This window comes from Myotis lucifugus, unplaced genomic scaffold (assembly GCF_000147115.1).
Source record: "Myotis lucifugus unplaced genomic scaffold, Myoluc2.0 scaffold_323, whole genome shotgun sequence".
NCBI classification, from domain to species: Eukaryota; Metazoa; Chordata; class Mammalia; order Chiroptera; family Vespertilionidae; genus Myotis; species Myotis lucifugus.
In genome coordinates, this window is record NW_005871371.1 from 807,781 (window position 1) to 823,916 (window position 16,136).

The following is a 16,136-nucleotide window of genomic DNA, read 5'->3' on the forward strand; positions in this document are numbered from 1 at the left end:
TGCTGAGAGCTAGTCTCAGATGTACAGAATGAATGAATGAATGAATGAATGGAAAAATTATATTACTCCTAAGACTAGCAAGCAAGTGTGTAAATGTCTTCAAGAAGTCAGACCACCTTGCACATTATAAATATTAGAAATAAAACATGTGCCATAAGAAGCATGATACCTAATCCAATTAAATGTTTTTTTAAATATGGTAGCAAATCTTACAATGTTAATGAGGAATGCACCTAGAAGCTGAAGCAACGTGCATGGTCACTATTGTGTTGTCTTGACATGTAGAAGAACTAAAATTTAAACATCCAAGGCAGTTGAGTCCTGAGTAGTAATATATTATTTGTTTTCTTTTTTTCAAGCATAAGAAACAAATACTTGGACTCAACATATATATGTTTACACATGTACCTGGCACTTAGGAACTGCTCAACACATTAGCTAGTGTCATTAGATGGTTTAAGAGGCATTTCTTGTCTATTGTTACAGGATAAACATTTTGATGCTGTTTCTGTCTCTTTGAACTCATCATAAGAATACCAGATCAGTGATTCCCAGAAAAGAAACAAGACAAACCTTTAAAGAAACCTCTGTTTTGATTATGTCCTGCCCCTGTGTCATTAGGGATGTTGCTATGGCCAGGGTTATACTACAAAGAGTAACAGGCTGTTAGGGAGCAATAAGAAAGGAGTGAAGGAGAGGAAGTGACCAGTGTGGAGCCCTGAAGCCATGTAATGGTGGCTTCCACTAGCTTAAGCTAGTCCCTTCTGTGGAAATTGTGACACAAAATCATTCTACTTCTTTTGTGATTGAGGTTTTCAAGCTGGCTTTGTTCCTTTCTAGAGAGTACATGCTTTGCAATGTCCCCACACAAGAAACTTTTCAAACGTGGAGAAAATTGGTGACATTCGGCTCACGGTTTCTGAGTAGCATCTATGTATCGGTGTGGGCGTTGATGTTGGGAACACAGATGACTTCAATCAGTAGGAATTCATCATCTCTGCTTTTAAATGATTACCTGTGAGCATCAATATTTCTGATGGATGCAATCATGCAGATGGCAGGTTCTCATTTTCCAGTGGCTCTGAACAATGAGGAGTTCAAAACACGCGAAATGCTCTTTGTGAAGTCAAAGATAACATTTGGCTTGGTGAAGGAGAATTCCTGTAAATTGAATTTTTTGAATGATATTTGAAGTCTGTGAATTTTTTCATTTCCATATTCTAACAGAAAGTGAGCCCATCTGATGATTTGACTGGCATGATATATGAGCCCCTTGCTTAACTATTGTAAGACCTATTCCTAGGAGGCAGGTGGAAGATGAGATAATTGCTCTTAGGGTGCCAGCAGGAAAAATAGCTTAGCTTTGATATTTTTCAGTTTTTCAAAAGCGAACAGAGGTGAGGCTATGAAAAGAGAATTCCATCTCATCTTTCTCCTACTACTCCCTCCTACAACTTTGCTAGTGCCAAGGTGCCTATGTGGTGGATTTACACAGGTAACTGAGGATGTGCCTTTGGGATTAAACAGAGGTCACTGAGAGAACACGTCAGCTCATGCCAGGGTATTTGTAATTTAAAATACTTGAAGCTTCACTTTTGAAGTTTCCAGTTCCCCCCTTTCAATTTTATTAATAAGGACATCACAATTATTCATCACAATATTTCCAGTGTGGCTCAGTGTTTGGAACATCAGTCCGAATACCAAAGGGTTTCCAGTTCCATTCCCATCCCTGGTCAGAGTGTGTGCAGGAGGCAACCAGTAAATGTGTCTCTCACATCAATGTTTCTCTCTCTCTCCCTCTCTCTCTGAAAATCAATGGAAAAAAATATCCTCAGGTGAGGATTAACAAAAAAGAAATTAAAATTTGCACAGAGATCTGCTCTCAGTGAGGGAGGTAAATAAACCGTATTTCTATTTTTGTAGAAGCCAGGGAAAAGGCATTATAGGGCAGTGGCTGTAGAATTGAGCCTCTGTGGAATTGTGGAATGGAGTTTATAGAATTAGAGATCTGATATAAATCTTTCTATTCAGAAGAACCTAAACAAATAAAAAAATAAGACAAAAATTATTAAAAAGGAAATAGAGAGACACATTGTCCAGTTGAAATGAGTTAAGTAATATCGTTAAAATGCAAGTCTAATTGTGAAGTGTGATGTTTTATTTGCCTTTCAATGATGCCCAGATACTTAGAAGACACCTGATATTGAAAGTTCCTTTTGATATTCTAAGGAGAGTAAATGTTTGTCTGATACTTTACTATTTTTTTTTAAAAAATGGTATGTCTCAGCCCTGGCCAGTTTGGCTCAGTGGATAGTCAGCCTGTGGACTGAAGGGTCTTGGGTTTGATTCTGGTCAAGGGCACATACCTGGGTTGCAGACTCCATCCCCAGTAGGGGGCGTGCTGGAGGCAGCTGATCAATGATTATCTCATCATTGATGTTTCTATCGCTCCCTTTCCCTTTCTCTCTGAAATCAATAAAAATATATTAAAGAAAGGGATGTTTCAGGAAAAGAAGAATTATCAGCCTTTGTTTGTGGGGCAATTCTCCTGGTTTTACTTTTCAGTTGTAATTCACAGTATCTTTTCTCTATGAAAAATTATTATTCCTAGTCACACAGAAATGACGGGATTTTTCTCAAGATTTTTCTACATGCCTTGGTACTCTCTAGATTACACTGACATCTATAATTGCAATCAGCTGTTATATAAAGTGATGTGGTTCTGGAGGCTGTTGGTGTGTTTGTTATTGACATACCACAAAGAACTTGTTTTTCTTTATCATTTTATGGATAATAAGGCTGATCACTGGTGTAAATTTTATATTTGACATGAAATCTCATACATGCAGAACTCTGAGTTCTAGTTTCATTCCCATTAATCATAACAGGCCCTCGCATGCTTCACCCACTACACACACACACACACACACACACACACACACACAGGGAGGGGGAGAGACAGAGAGAGAGAGAGAGAGAGAGAGAGAGAGAGATTGATTTTATATCAACACTAGAGGCCCGATGCACAAAAATTTGTGCACTTGGGGAGGGGGGTCCCTCAGCCCGGCCTGTGCCCTCTCTCAGTCTGGGACCCCTTGGGGAATGACCACTTGCTGGCTTAGGCCTGCTCCCTGGGGAATTGGGCCTAAGATGGCAATCAGACATCCCTCTGGCAGCCCGGCAGCCCTCGGGGGATGTCCACTTGCCAGCGGGGAGCAGGCCTAAACTGCAGTCGGACATCCTTAGCACTGCTGAGGAGGCAGGAGAGGCTCCCACCACCACCGCTGTACTAGCAGCCATCAGCCTGGCTTGTGGCTGAGCAGAGCTCCTCCTATGTGAGAGCGCCCTGACCATCAAAAGGCAGCTCCTGCATTGAGTGTCTGCCCCCTGGTGGTCAGTGTGTGTCATAGTGACCAGTCATTCCCAGTCTTTCTGCTGTTAGGGTCAGTTTGCATATTACCCTTTTACTATATAGGATAGAGGCCTGGTGCACGGGTGGGGGCCGGCTGGTTTGCCCTGAAGGGTGTCCCGGATCAGGGTGGGGGTCCCGCTTGGGTGCCTGGCCAGCCTGGATGAGGGGCTGATGGCTGTTTGCAGCTGGTCACACCCCCTTCAGGGCGGGGGTCCCCACTGGGGTGCCTGTCCAGTCTGGATGAGGGGCTGAGGGCCGTTTTCAGGCTGGTGGGTGACTGAAGCTCTCAACCTCTCCTTTTTTTCTTTTTCTTTTTTTATTCTGGGATTTATTTACCTTTTATGGCTGTCACTGGAGCTGAGAGCCGGCTTTAGCTCTGAGGCTGGCTCCAGCTTGAGGCCTCAGCTGCTGAAAGCAGGTATCTGGGTTTGTTTGGCTTCTATAATTGAAACACTGTTGCAGCTCCAGCTCTGAGGCCCAGCTGGCTGAAAGCAGGTTTCTGGGGTTTGTTTAGCTTCTATAATTGCAACATTGTTTCTTAGACTGCAGCTCAGAGGCTGGCAGCGGCAGGCAGGGAACCTTGGCTTCCTCCATCACTGGAGCAAGCAAGCCTCCTGTTCGCTTCAGCTGCCTGGCTGCCGGCCGCCATCTTGATTGGCAGCTAATTTGCATTTCACCCTGATTAGCCAATGGGAAGTGTGTCAGAGGTACGGTTAATTACCATGTTTGTCTATTATTAGATAGGATATGTAATGCTTCTTGCTTAGTCAAACTGCATGATTTTAAACATTGACCACACCTGGCCTGGAGAGGTTGTTGGTTAGATTCCAGGTCAGGACACATGCCTGGGTTTTGGGCTTGATTCTTGGTAGGGGGAGTGCCAGAGGCAGCTGATTGATGTTGCTCTCACACAGAGGTTTCTCTTTATTCTCTCTCTCTCTCTCTCTCTCTCTCTCTCTCTCAAATAAATAAAACTATTCTTCAAAAAAAATTAACCACACCTGATGTCTTTTGGATGATACTATTAATGTAAGAAACATTTAAATCTGTGAAGAATTTTTGTTAGTTCATTTGAGCCAAACTGTCGACAATTGCCGGGAAGCAGAATCTCAATGGATTGAGGTAATGCTCCAGAGAATGGCAGTACCTTCCTTTATATATTACAATCAAAAGAGAAGACATAGTGGGTTACATAAAATCTATTAGTGACAGATAAGGGAGGCGGGCAAAAGCAAAGTGGGGAAACCTCTGGGATTGGATGAAAAGTATAATGACAGACACATATTTTTTATATAGGTGGTACAGGATAGTTAACAGTCAACAATTAACTCAATAGCAATGAGGGGATTGGTGGTCTGGGCAGAGCAGTGCCTGTGCTATGAAGGGTCTGAAAGAAGGAAAATTACTTTGACATTCCAATGATATATGTTACCTTAGATGCAAAAAGACAATAGGCTCAATTAAGATAAAGATTGACCTTTGTCAGGGAAGATACCAGCCTAGGACATGACTAACCACCATAAACTGCTTTTTAATTTAAAAAGTATTAATTTCAGACCATCTTTTGTGGTTACTTTAGGTCTCTGAGTTTTCAAGGCCAACACACAGGCCTTCCCTGAAGTAGTCAGGTTAGCATGTGGCCCATTTTTGCCCAAAATACAGAGGCCAATAAGAATAAATAAATAAAAAGTTTTGTAATATATTAGGCTCTGGGCCTTTACCCAGGTAGTATGACAGTTTTCAGTCTGAATATTGTTTTTGCAAGTCTGCGTAGAATTTGGAGTTTTCAACTGCACCATTTTTCAACATCGTTATGGTATTTTCATTGGTGAGACTAGGCAGGAAAACAAGAGCCTTTTACCTTATGATCAATGATTGATTCTTTATCAAACTTTTGCCTAGAACAGGTTTCTGGTTATTCCTGTTTACTCCCGTATAGTTATTTTTGATATTTTGACTGCTTTTTGTTTTTTTCTGGAAGTCAGGTGTATCACTTTAATGAGGTTTTTTTTTTTTTTAGTAAAATATGTATGCTTTGAATTACATTCTGATTTTGTGAAAAGCTTGTACTCATGAAAATAATTTGCAAAAAATACTGGCAACATAATTGGATTTGGGAACTAAATTTCTTGGAGGAAAAGCAAGGCTGCATGATTTTCTAATCTTGAGGGAGTGCTTTTAGGATAGTGTTAAAACATAGCAAAACCAGCTACTTAAAGTAATAGTATATGTAGCATTCAGTTATAGTATTGAATATTGTTAGTTAAATAGTAAAATTAATATTGATTAATTATGGTAGAAATTCTTAACAACATTAAGAAAAGTGACAGGAAAATACAGACAACATAAATTATTCTTTTAGTTCATAATATTGTGCAAATTCAATAGAAGACTTCCTGGGAGGATTATCAGTTGTATTCTTATGGTGACAGTTATTGGAAGTTCTGTGAATTATATAGACATTGTACGCACTTAATAGTTGTGATTTACCATCATTTTGTTTCAAGTTTACAGATGGATCAGTAACATACATAGTGAACAAATATGTATCTTAATGTTATTTATTAGGAAATATTTATTTGGTGATATGACTCAATCTTTGCCTAAAATTGTATTATATATGAAACAAATGGAAAACTCAATGATTATATTGAACAGAAAAATACTTTTTTTAATTTGGATAATTATTTTAGGAATTGGCATTCTCTCTGCTGAATCCAGCGAAGGCACATTTGGAAACCAAAGTCCAACAGATTTGGATGCTCTGTATTTTTCTGTTTCGTCTCCTTCTATTGTTTTTGGCTCCTAAGCTAGCTCTGTTTTCACTCTGAATGCTATACTGGCAATATGTTAATAAGAAAAGCATAATGAAGTTGTTTATTGTCTGATAGCTATAGTTTTCTAAAATTGACATATGAACTTTTTCATATCTATGTGTACAGTGGCATGACATGGCAAAATTGTCTATTCTAAAACTCCAAATAAAAGTATCTTTCCCTCTAAATTTAAAGAGTAATGATGTTTTCAACTGTCATCTAAAATTTTTAGTAAATTTTAGAAAGATAATGAACTTTGAGCTCAGACTCCGATTCACAAATCCCAACTCGATTAGTTATTTGACCCAAATCAAATTTTAAAAATTGCCTCTGAGCCTCAGTTTCCTCATCTCCAAAATGGTCATGCCACATCAGTCACACAGCAGTTGTAAGGAATGCATTAAGGATGTATGTTAAGCACCTCGCACGCTCTCAGGAACAGAACAAGGGAACAATTCCTCTCATTATTGTTTTTCTCCAGAGTTGCTTCTCTTGCTCTTAAGCATGACAGTTGTCAAATCTACTTGGTGTGTGTGTCCAGCTTTCCTAGGTGTGACAACCAAAAACTATTGGCTTTCTTTGTATTTGGATTAATTTCTGGGAATATCTATGTTATTAATGATTAAATTTCATTCCTAAAGGTTATGATTGCAGGATATTTATATGTTGCATTAACCATAATATTCGATATATCAGAATACCTTATTCTCATTTGGATAATGAATAATTTACTATGTGAATAGCATTCATTGGTGAAATAGACAGAAAAATATAATCTGGTTAACCATTAAGATGAACATTTCATTGTATCTATCTTTCTTTCAAAGGTGCTGCATTCTGAATGGATTTTATTGCTATAAAAAGATCCAAGGGCATTAACTAAAGGTTACCCTGAGCTATATCTGGAATACATATTGTTTCCTCAGATAAACTTTAGCAGATAACTGAATAAGAATTTTATGGCAAGATATGGCTCCTGGATTTATTCATAACACAAAGTAGTTACACAAATAGCCCAATTATGATGTTGACTTAGATAGATTAGCATTGAAAATTGCAGGAATATTTTACATTAAAATTTGTGGAAAACTTTAATAGTCAGAGATTATAACCAATTTTACCATCTAGAAAGCAATTCTCATAAGAAGACTACAGTGGCTAAATAATACTAAAATAACCCAAAGCAAATCTTCTAATGGACATAAATAAATGTACTCTGAAATCACAAAGAACATTTTAAAGTTGCCATTTCAGGTTAAATTAGTGGAAAACACTTGTATCACAAAAAAGAGAGAATTATCCTAAAGTGATAAAGTACCACAAACATACTCCTAGAGAAAGAAAAAAAAACACACATGCATTGCCATTATTAACGGTTTCATGAAAACAAATAATGTTTCCCTATTGTAACATGATTTGGTATGATAGATTTGGATTTTTATTGTTTCATAAAGCATTTTGATAATATGTAATGGGAACTTAATAGTACATAGCTTGCAAAGTGAGTTCTGTATCCCAAAATAAGGGCATCCTAATAAAAAGGTTCTATTCCTGTTACTTTATGTAGGAAGTTTATTTCCTCCTTTGGAACTTTCTGAAATTACTTCTATATAATAGTTAGGAATTTAATGATGGCAGTTATTTGAAGTCTTTCATTTTGTGCTATGCATGACCAAAAGAGACCATGAAAGCTCTTTCCTTCTTTTTCCCAACACAGCCTCTGTTTGTAGCCAATATAACTTTCCTGCTTAAGGACCATCCTGGAGCTAAGTCACTGGGGCTGTGTGGCAGGCAGGATAAAGGCCCCCAAAGATGCCTGTGTCCTGCTACTCAGAACTGTGACTGTTACCTTACATGGCTATCTCAGTCCATGTGGGCTGCTATAGCACAATAGCATAGACTCGAGGAGAGGGGCTTAGAAATAACAGGCCTATAAATAACATAAATTTGTTCCTCACAGTTCTGGGAGCTGGAAGTCTGAGGTCAGGTGTCAGCATGGTCAGGTTCTGATGAGGACCCTTTCCAGGTGTCAGATGATCATTTTCTTATACCCTGACATAGCGACAAAGGCAAGGCAGAGCTTTCTGGTGGCTTTTTCTAAGGGCGTTAATTTCACTCATGAGCGCACTTCTCTTATGATCTCCCTACCTCACCTCTTAATGCCATCACCTTGGAGGCTAGAATTTCAACATATCAATTTTAGGGGGAAACAGACATTCAGTCAGTAACATTGGCAAAAGAGGCTTTGAAGATGTGATCAAGATGGGAGATTTCACTGGGTTATCAGGGGGGCCCAGTCTAATTACATGATTCCTTAAGAGTTCACCGCCTTTCCCTGCTGGTCAGAGATGCGATAGGAGGACAGTTCTCTAGTGTGAGAGGGACTCAGCCTCTGAGGGCAGACAAAGGGGGTCATGAGCTAAGGAACGTGGTAGCCTTTAAAAATTGGGAAAGACCTTTTGTTTATAACCAGCAGGAAATGAAGACTGAGCTTTACAATGCCAAGAGATTGTCCTTTTCCAATTGTACATTATTGACTCCTTTGTCCTAAATTAATTGACCATATATGCATAGGTTTGTATTTTTTAAAATTTAAGTTCTTTATTGTTTAATGTATTACATAAGTCTTCTTTCCCCCCCATTGGCCTCTCCCTGGCCCACCCGCAACTGCCAGCACATGCCCTCACTGTCCCCCTGGCCCCCATCTGTGTCCATTGGTTATGCTCATATGCATGCATACAAGTCCTTTGGTTGATCTCTTACTCCCTCACGCCCTGCCTTCCTTCATAGGTTGGACAGTGTATTCGTTGCTTCTATGACTCTGGTTCTGTTTTTGTTCATCAGTTCATGTTCATTATATTCCACAAATGAGTGAGATTATGTGGTATTTATCTTTCTCTGACTGGCTTATTTCGCTTAGCATAATGCTCTTCAGTTCCATTCATGCTGTTGCAAATGGTAAGAATTCCTTCTTTTTTACAGCAGCGTAGTATTCCATTGTGTAGATGTACCACAGTTTTCTAATCCACTCATCTGCTGATGGGCACTTAGGCTGTTTTCAGATCTTAGCTATTGCAAATTGTGCTGCTATGACCATAGGGGTGCATATATCCTTTCTGATTGGTGTTTCTGTTTTCTTGGGATATATTCCTAGAAGTGGGATTACTGGGTCAAATGAAAGTTCCATTTTTAATTTTTTGAGGAAACGCCATACTGTTTTCCACAGTGGCTGCACCAATCTGCATTCCCACCTGCAGTGCAAGACCGTTCCTTTTTCTCTGAATCCTCGACAACACTTCATTTGTTGATCTGTTGATGATAGCCATTCTGACAGGTGTGAGATGGTACCTCATTGTTGTTTTGATTTGCATCTCTCGGATGATTAGTGACTTTGAGCATGTTTTCATATGTCTCTTGACCTTCTGTATGTCCTCTTTCGAAAGGGGTCTATTTAGGTCCTTTGCCCATTTTTTGATTGGATTGTTTGTCTTCCTTTTGTTGAGTTGTAGGAGTTCCCTATAAATTTTGGAGATTAAACCCTTATCGGAGATAACATTGGCAAATATATTCTCCCATGCGGTGGGCTTTCTGTTTGTTTTGTTGATGATTTCTTTTGCTGTGCATTTCTGAGCTTTCTATTGTGTTCCATTTGTCAGAAGAGATAGGAGTTTAATTTTATCCTTCAGTGCCCCATCCAGACCCTAGAAGCTTGCGTCCACCCTACAGGACATAGTGTGTTATTACAGACTTAGCAAGAATTTTAAGAACAGCCAGAACCGGTTTGGCTCAGTGGATAGAGCGTCGGCCTGCGGACTCAAGGGTCCCGGGTTTGATTCCGGTCAAGGGCATGTACTTGAGTTGCGGGCACATCCCCAGTGGGGGGCGTGCAGGAGGCAGCTGATCAATGTTTCTCTCTCATTGATGTTTCTGGCTCTCTATCTCTCTCCCTTCCTCTCTGTAAAAAATCAATAAAATATGTTTAAAAAAAAAAAAGAATTTTAAGAACATATTTGTTTTTGAAAATGAAGGGTCAAATCTACTTCTAAGTAAAGTGCCATGTACGAGAATTTTATGTTTTATATTTATTTTTCTGAGCCTCCTTTGATCTTCTTAGTGCCATATCTTTCCATCTTTCCAAGAAATAGCTTTATGTCCTTATACTTACTAAAATTCTTACTAGAATATAAGTTACCTATAGGCAAGGACCTTTGTCACTTACATCTATTGACGTGTCACCAAAAGCTAGACAGTTGTCTGATCTGATACCTAGTAGGTACTCAATAAATACTTAGCAAATAAAATAAATGAATGAATGATGTTATCTTACTTTTTTCGAGACATTATAGCTTTTCAGTTCCTGTGCTACTTCTAGTTTCCAAAATGAATGATGATACTTCATAATATGAGCAACTTCCTGGTGATGATATGATTAAATCATATGAAAAGATTATACTATAATGTAACATTTTTTCCCTCCCTCACAACTTATGACTGACTGCCCTTTCACAACCCTACTCTAGGATATATATAATATTTTATTTTTCCCCCAAAGAGTTTATTTGGGTAGACCAAGGGATGGAGAGACCCTGCATCTAAAAGAAGGTGTTGGGCCTCTTGGTGGTGAAGTGTGGCTGGTGCTGGCGATGAAGGACCCGGTGCAGCAACGGGAACTTGATCTTGGGAGTCCTGGAACTGCTTGGCTGCTGGTCGGCGGCACTTGCTGATTGCAACCTCCTTCACCTTCATGATCTGGATTGAGTGGGAGCGGGTGCGGTGCCGGGCCCCCATATCTCGGTGGCACTGGGTGACGGCGCCTGCGGTGGTCAGGTCCCGGGACTCCCGGTATATGCTGTGGGTGCCACTGCAGGAGTCGTAGCGCAGCCAAATGCCAAAGTTCTTTACCCAAAGGGGGGATTTTTCAAACACCTGCCCACAGTAGACAATTTCCCCTGAAGACTTCTTCATCTTCTTTAGTTGAGACAAAGTACCAGAAGCGGGACTTGGCAACAACATGGGTAGGTGCAAAGATGTGCGTGCGGTAGAGGGGTGGTGTGTGGCACTTGGGGTGGGCAGGCAGCGCCCCACCACCTTGTACTCTGGAAGCGTGCCCGAGGCCTTCATGACATTCTCTCCGCGTTCGCCACCACCCACAAAAGGCTAGGATCTATTTAATACTTATAACATTGCTAGAGGCATCTGCCTATGGGAACTTCTATTTGATGGCTTCTTAGGGCAGACAAGAGGAGACAAAAACTAAGATCCACCCAAAGTGAGCAGTTTTAGAAACCAGAGCACTGCATCTTCAGTTAAACAGCAAACCAGTAAAACCCCACTGTGCAGAAAGACAAAAAAGTATGCTTGTCTTGGCATTGCTTTTGTGTAGTAGGGAGAAAAAAGCCCTTCCTGAGAATTTGTAAAAACAATATGGCTCTCACATGAGTCTGAAATTTGAATTCTTGCCACTCCTGTGGTTCATAAAAACCTTAACCAGGAGCTAATTTCAAAATGTTCTCAATTTTTTCTGAGAAAAGGTAGAAGCAAAGCTATATCTTTTCTAGAGTAGCTTTCTTATATCTATGCCTCCAAGAATTTCTTAACAAAAAATAACCTCAAAGTTGAAACAAGGCCCCATGTGAGAGAACCGGCTGAAACACAACAGAATCAGACCCAGCGGCTGGCAGACTCTTGATTCTTGCTGCTCGCTATGCACATCCTTGTGTAGTCTCCTCTCCTTGAGCGTGGGTGCTACCTGAGACTCTTAATTCGTAAAATATAGCAAAAGGGATGGATTGTCACTTCTATGATTATGATACATAATATTATATTGCACAATTTTTTAAAATTGACTTCAGAGAGAAAGGGAGAGGGAGAGAGAGATAGAAACACTAATGATGAGAGGGAATCATAGGTCAGCTGCCTCCTGCACTCCCCACATTAGGGACTGACCCCACAACCTGGGCATGTGACCTGACTAGGAATCGAACCCTGACCTATTGGTTCATAGGTTGACACTCAACCACGAGCCACACAGGTGCAGGCTGTATTGCACATCTTTTGAGGAGACTCTATCCCTTGGTAGCTTTGAAGAAGCCATCTGCTATGTAGTGAGATATCCTATGGAAGAAGCCACAGGGCAAGAATCTGAGGGCAGTCTCTAGCCAGCAGCCAGCAAGAAACTGAGACCCTCACCCATGAAGGCTACAAGGAACTAAATTCTGCCAATAACCATATGAGCTTGGAAGGGGATCCTTCCCTAAATTGAGTCTCAGATGAGATAACAGCCCTGGTTAACACTTAGATTGCAGCTTTGTGAGACCTCTAGCAAGGGACTCAGCTAGACCACGCTCAGAGCCCTGACCCACAGAAACTGAGATGACCGATGTTTTATTTTAAGTTACTGTGTTTGTGGTAATACTGTTTTGTGCAACTATAAATAATCCTCAATACTTCAGATATTGAATTTATCAGGCAAAAAATATATAATAAATATGTTTAATATAGTTTGAAGCAATAAAGCATGGGATTAAAATATGAGCAAGGAACAAGAGACTGTAAACTGATCAAACAGATTTAAAAAGTAAGTAGAACTTCTAAATAAAAAATATAATAATTGATATTAAAACCTCAGTGGCCAGGCTAAACAGTAGACATAGCTGAAAATGGAATGAGTGGCCTGTAAGAGAGAGCTGAAGAAATTATTTAGAATGAACTTAACCTCGGTTTCTTCTGCCTGGAATATGTTCTTTAGAGGGCTCAGTCCTCTTAGCATAATTAGGCTTGACCTTATAACACTCCCCAGATCTTACCTGGGAAGGTAATGGGCTGAGAGAAGTACAGGGAGTGTAACTATGGTCAAAACAGGTGGAACTTACATGAACTGTGTAACTATGGTAACCACTGCCTTGTTTACCTCTGTCTATAAAAGGTTGGTGCGGCCTGAGCACCGGAGGAAGTCCTTCCTCTTGAGTTGGACTTACCTGCCTGGTCCCCCAATATTCCCAAATTATCTCTTCTCTTTTCTCTTTCATTTGTGTGTGGCTCCTCTTCCAGATCCTGAACCCTGAACCACGCAGGACGTGGAGGGAAACATTTACGAATCAGTAAAAAACGTTACATGGCTGCTCCTTCACTTCTTTCAGGTTCTTGCTCAGATAATACCTTCTCTGGGAGGCCTTCCCTCACCATCCATGGTAGAAGAGCAACCCCTGCTTGCTTCTGCATATCTGATATTTCTTGCCATGCTTTATTTTTTCATTGTATTTATTACTCACTGATATATTATTTATTAACTTATTTGTTTATTGTGTGAATCCCCCTATACCACCCACTACACTGATCTTTACGTTTAGTACAGCAATCCCGGGGCCTAACCTGTTGCTCGTCTCATAGTAGGTGCTCACAATTATTTCTTGAATAAATGAATGAATGAATGAAAGGGGCACAGAGGGAAAAAGATGACAGCACACGAAAGGTAGGCTATGCGATGCGAAGCTTAGCACTACTAGACTCACTATCATGTACTTACTCATGTACTGTCTGCCTGATCTCTCAGACTCTGAAGGGCTTTGACTGTTTACTGCTGTATTCCAAGTGCCTGAATCAGTCCCTGGCACCTAGTGAGCACGCAATACTTATTGCCGAATAAAATAATAAGTGAAAGGTCTAACATCTATCCAGTCAGAATTTTGGGAGGAGGGAGGAGAGAGAATGAGTTAATGGGGAGTTTTGAAGAGTTAGTAGGGATTTTTAAAAACTGGTAACAAATACGAATTCTTAGGTTTAGGAACACCCAAGGAATCCCAAGTAAACAAAGGAAATCTACACCCGAGGCCCACTCATTATAATGAGAGTGCAAAGATCTTATAATCAGCTCAATGGAAAGACAGAATCCCTACAAAGTAATGACATTGTTGAATTTCCAGTAGCAAGAGTGGAGGCCAGAAGACAGCAGAACAATATTTTAAATTATTAAAAAGAAAACAATTGTCTCTAATTTATTATTCAGCAAATTACTCTTTCATGAATAAGGACAAAAAGAAGATATATTTTTAGGCAATTAAAGATAGAGCTTGCCATCAACAGATTCTTTACTAAAGGAAATTCTGAAGGATATAATTAAAAATTATTCTTAAGGGACATCAGAATGCAGGAAGAAATGGTGGCCAATGAAAATCAGAAACTGTGGTTATAGCTAAACTAATACCTGAAGCAGGAATCAGTAAAAACGTGTAATTAGTGTGGATAAATGATAGAACAAAAATATTTGGAAATAGCATATAATTGAGGATAGAGTATGATGAGTTGAAGTATTCTAAATTCCTTATACATTTTTTGAAGGGAGGGTAATAATACTGATTAATTTTAGATTTTACCTTTTTAAGTATACATAATAAGCTTTCAAGGATAGGACTCAAAAAAAGGGACAGATTATATAATTTCCAAAATAGTAAAGTAAAAAATGGAACAAGAAAAAATCTTAATAAATTAAAGCAAGAAAGGAAGAAAGCAAGCATAAAAAATAAGAAAATAGAATACAATATAATATGGTAGGAATAAACCCAAACAGAATCACAATTTAGAAAGAAAACATGGTTTAAGAGATAGGGTCAATAGAGTGAAAAATTGTTTCTTTGGAAAGACTAACATAATTAGCAAGATGGATCAAGAGAAAAAGAGAGCGAAAATAAAAAGTTATTAGGAATAAAGAAGGGGATACGAGAAATGAACAAGATCAGAGCGATATTATGCATAATTTAGTGGTACTAAATTTGAAAACTTAGACAAAAGTGAAAAGTGTTTTTTAGAAAATCACTTTCCACTAAAACTAAAGAAGAAATAAAAAAATAAAAATATTTTATAAGCCCTGATAAAATTAAATTAGTTTATAAAAATCTTCCCACAAATAAAACTCCAGGCCCTGAAGGTATTATAGGTAAATTTATTCCAGCATTCAGGGAGTAAGTAATTCCAATGTTCCACCACAAACTTTTCCAGAGAATAACCATGGGAGCTAGAGTATTGCTACTAACACCAAAGTCTGAACAGGACAGTAAGAGAAAAAAAATTGCAGGTTTTTCTTTCTCAGGAACTAGATAGAAAAGCCCTGAGAAAAGTACTAGCTAATTTTATTGTGGGAAAGGATTAGAAACCATGTCATCCCCTCCCCCCAGTCCCACTTCTAAGAAGTAAGAAGGCTTTGCTGTTTTGTTTTGTTTTGCTTTGAATTTTTGGTATTATATTGGAGGTTTAGTCCTCTATAAGGGATCACATGAATCAATATCTCTGAGGTCTTTTTTAAATTGAATTTATTGGGGGTGACATTGGTTAATAAAGTTATATAGGTTTCAGATGTACCATACAATTCTATAAAACATCATCTGCATATTGTACTGTGTGTTCACCACCCCAAGTCAAGTCTCCTTCCATTTCCCTGGCCAAACACTTATGACCTCATTGCTTTGGGGGATTATGGCTAAAGAGTTTGTTCATCCACAGGTATTAACATCTATATCAGAGCTAACAAAAGTGTCCGGTGTTTGCCTTAATCAGCCCAAGAAAGATGTAGATTTCTGAGATGGAATTCCAGGAGAATGGGTATGTTGTGAGGGAAGTGAGGAGGGTAGAGGAGCCTGAAGTTTTTCTGCTAATACACTTTCATTATCAGTGTCTGGTTAGCCCAGGTACTACTACTACCAATTATTATGTATTAATTCCTAGAGGCCCGGTGCACAAAAATTTGGGCCCTCGGGGGGGGGGGGTCCCTCAGCCCGGCCTATGCCCTCTTGCAGTCTGGGACCCCTCGGAGGATGTCCACCTGCTGGCTTAGGCCTGCTCCCTGGGGGATCGAGCCCAAGGTGGCAGTCAGACATCCTCTTGGCAGCCCGGCAGCCTCGGGGGATGTCCACTTA

General features: G+C 39.5%; 1 protein-coding gene and 1 pseudogene across 1 annotated transcript in view; one reads left to right on the top strand and one right to left on the bottom strand.

Moving 5' to 3' along the window:
• FAM19A2 (family with sequence similarity 19 member A2, C-C motif chemokine like) overlaps positions 1–16,136 on the top strand; it is a 448,103-nt gene that overhangs the window by 108,462 nt on the left and 323,505 nt on the right. The gene's annotated exons all lie outside the window — the stretch shown is intronic.
• On the bottom strand, positions 10,774–11,349 carry LOC102429738 (annotated as a pseudogene).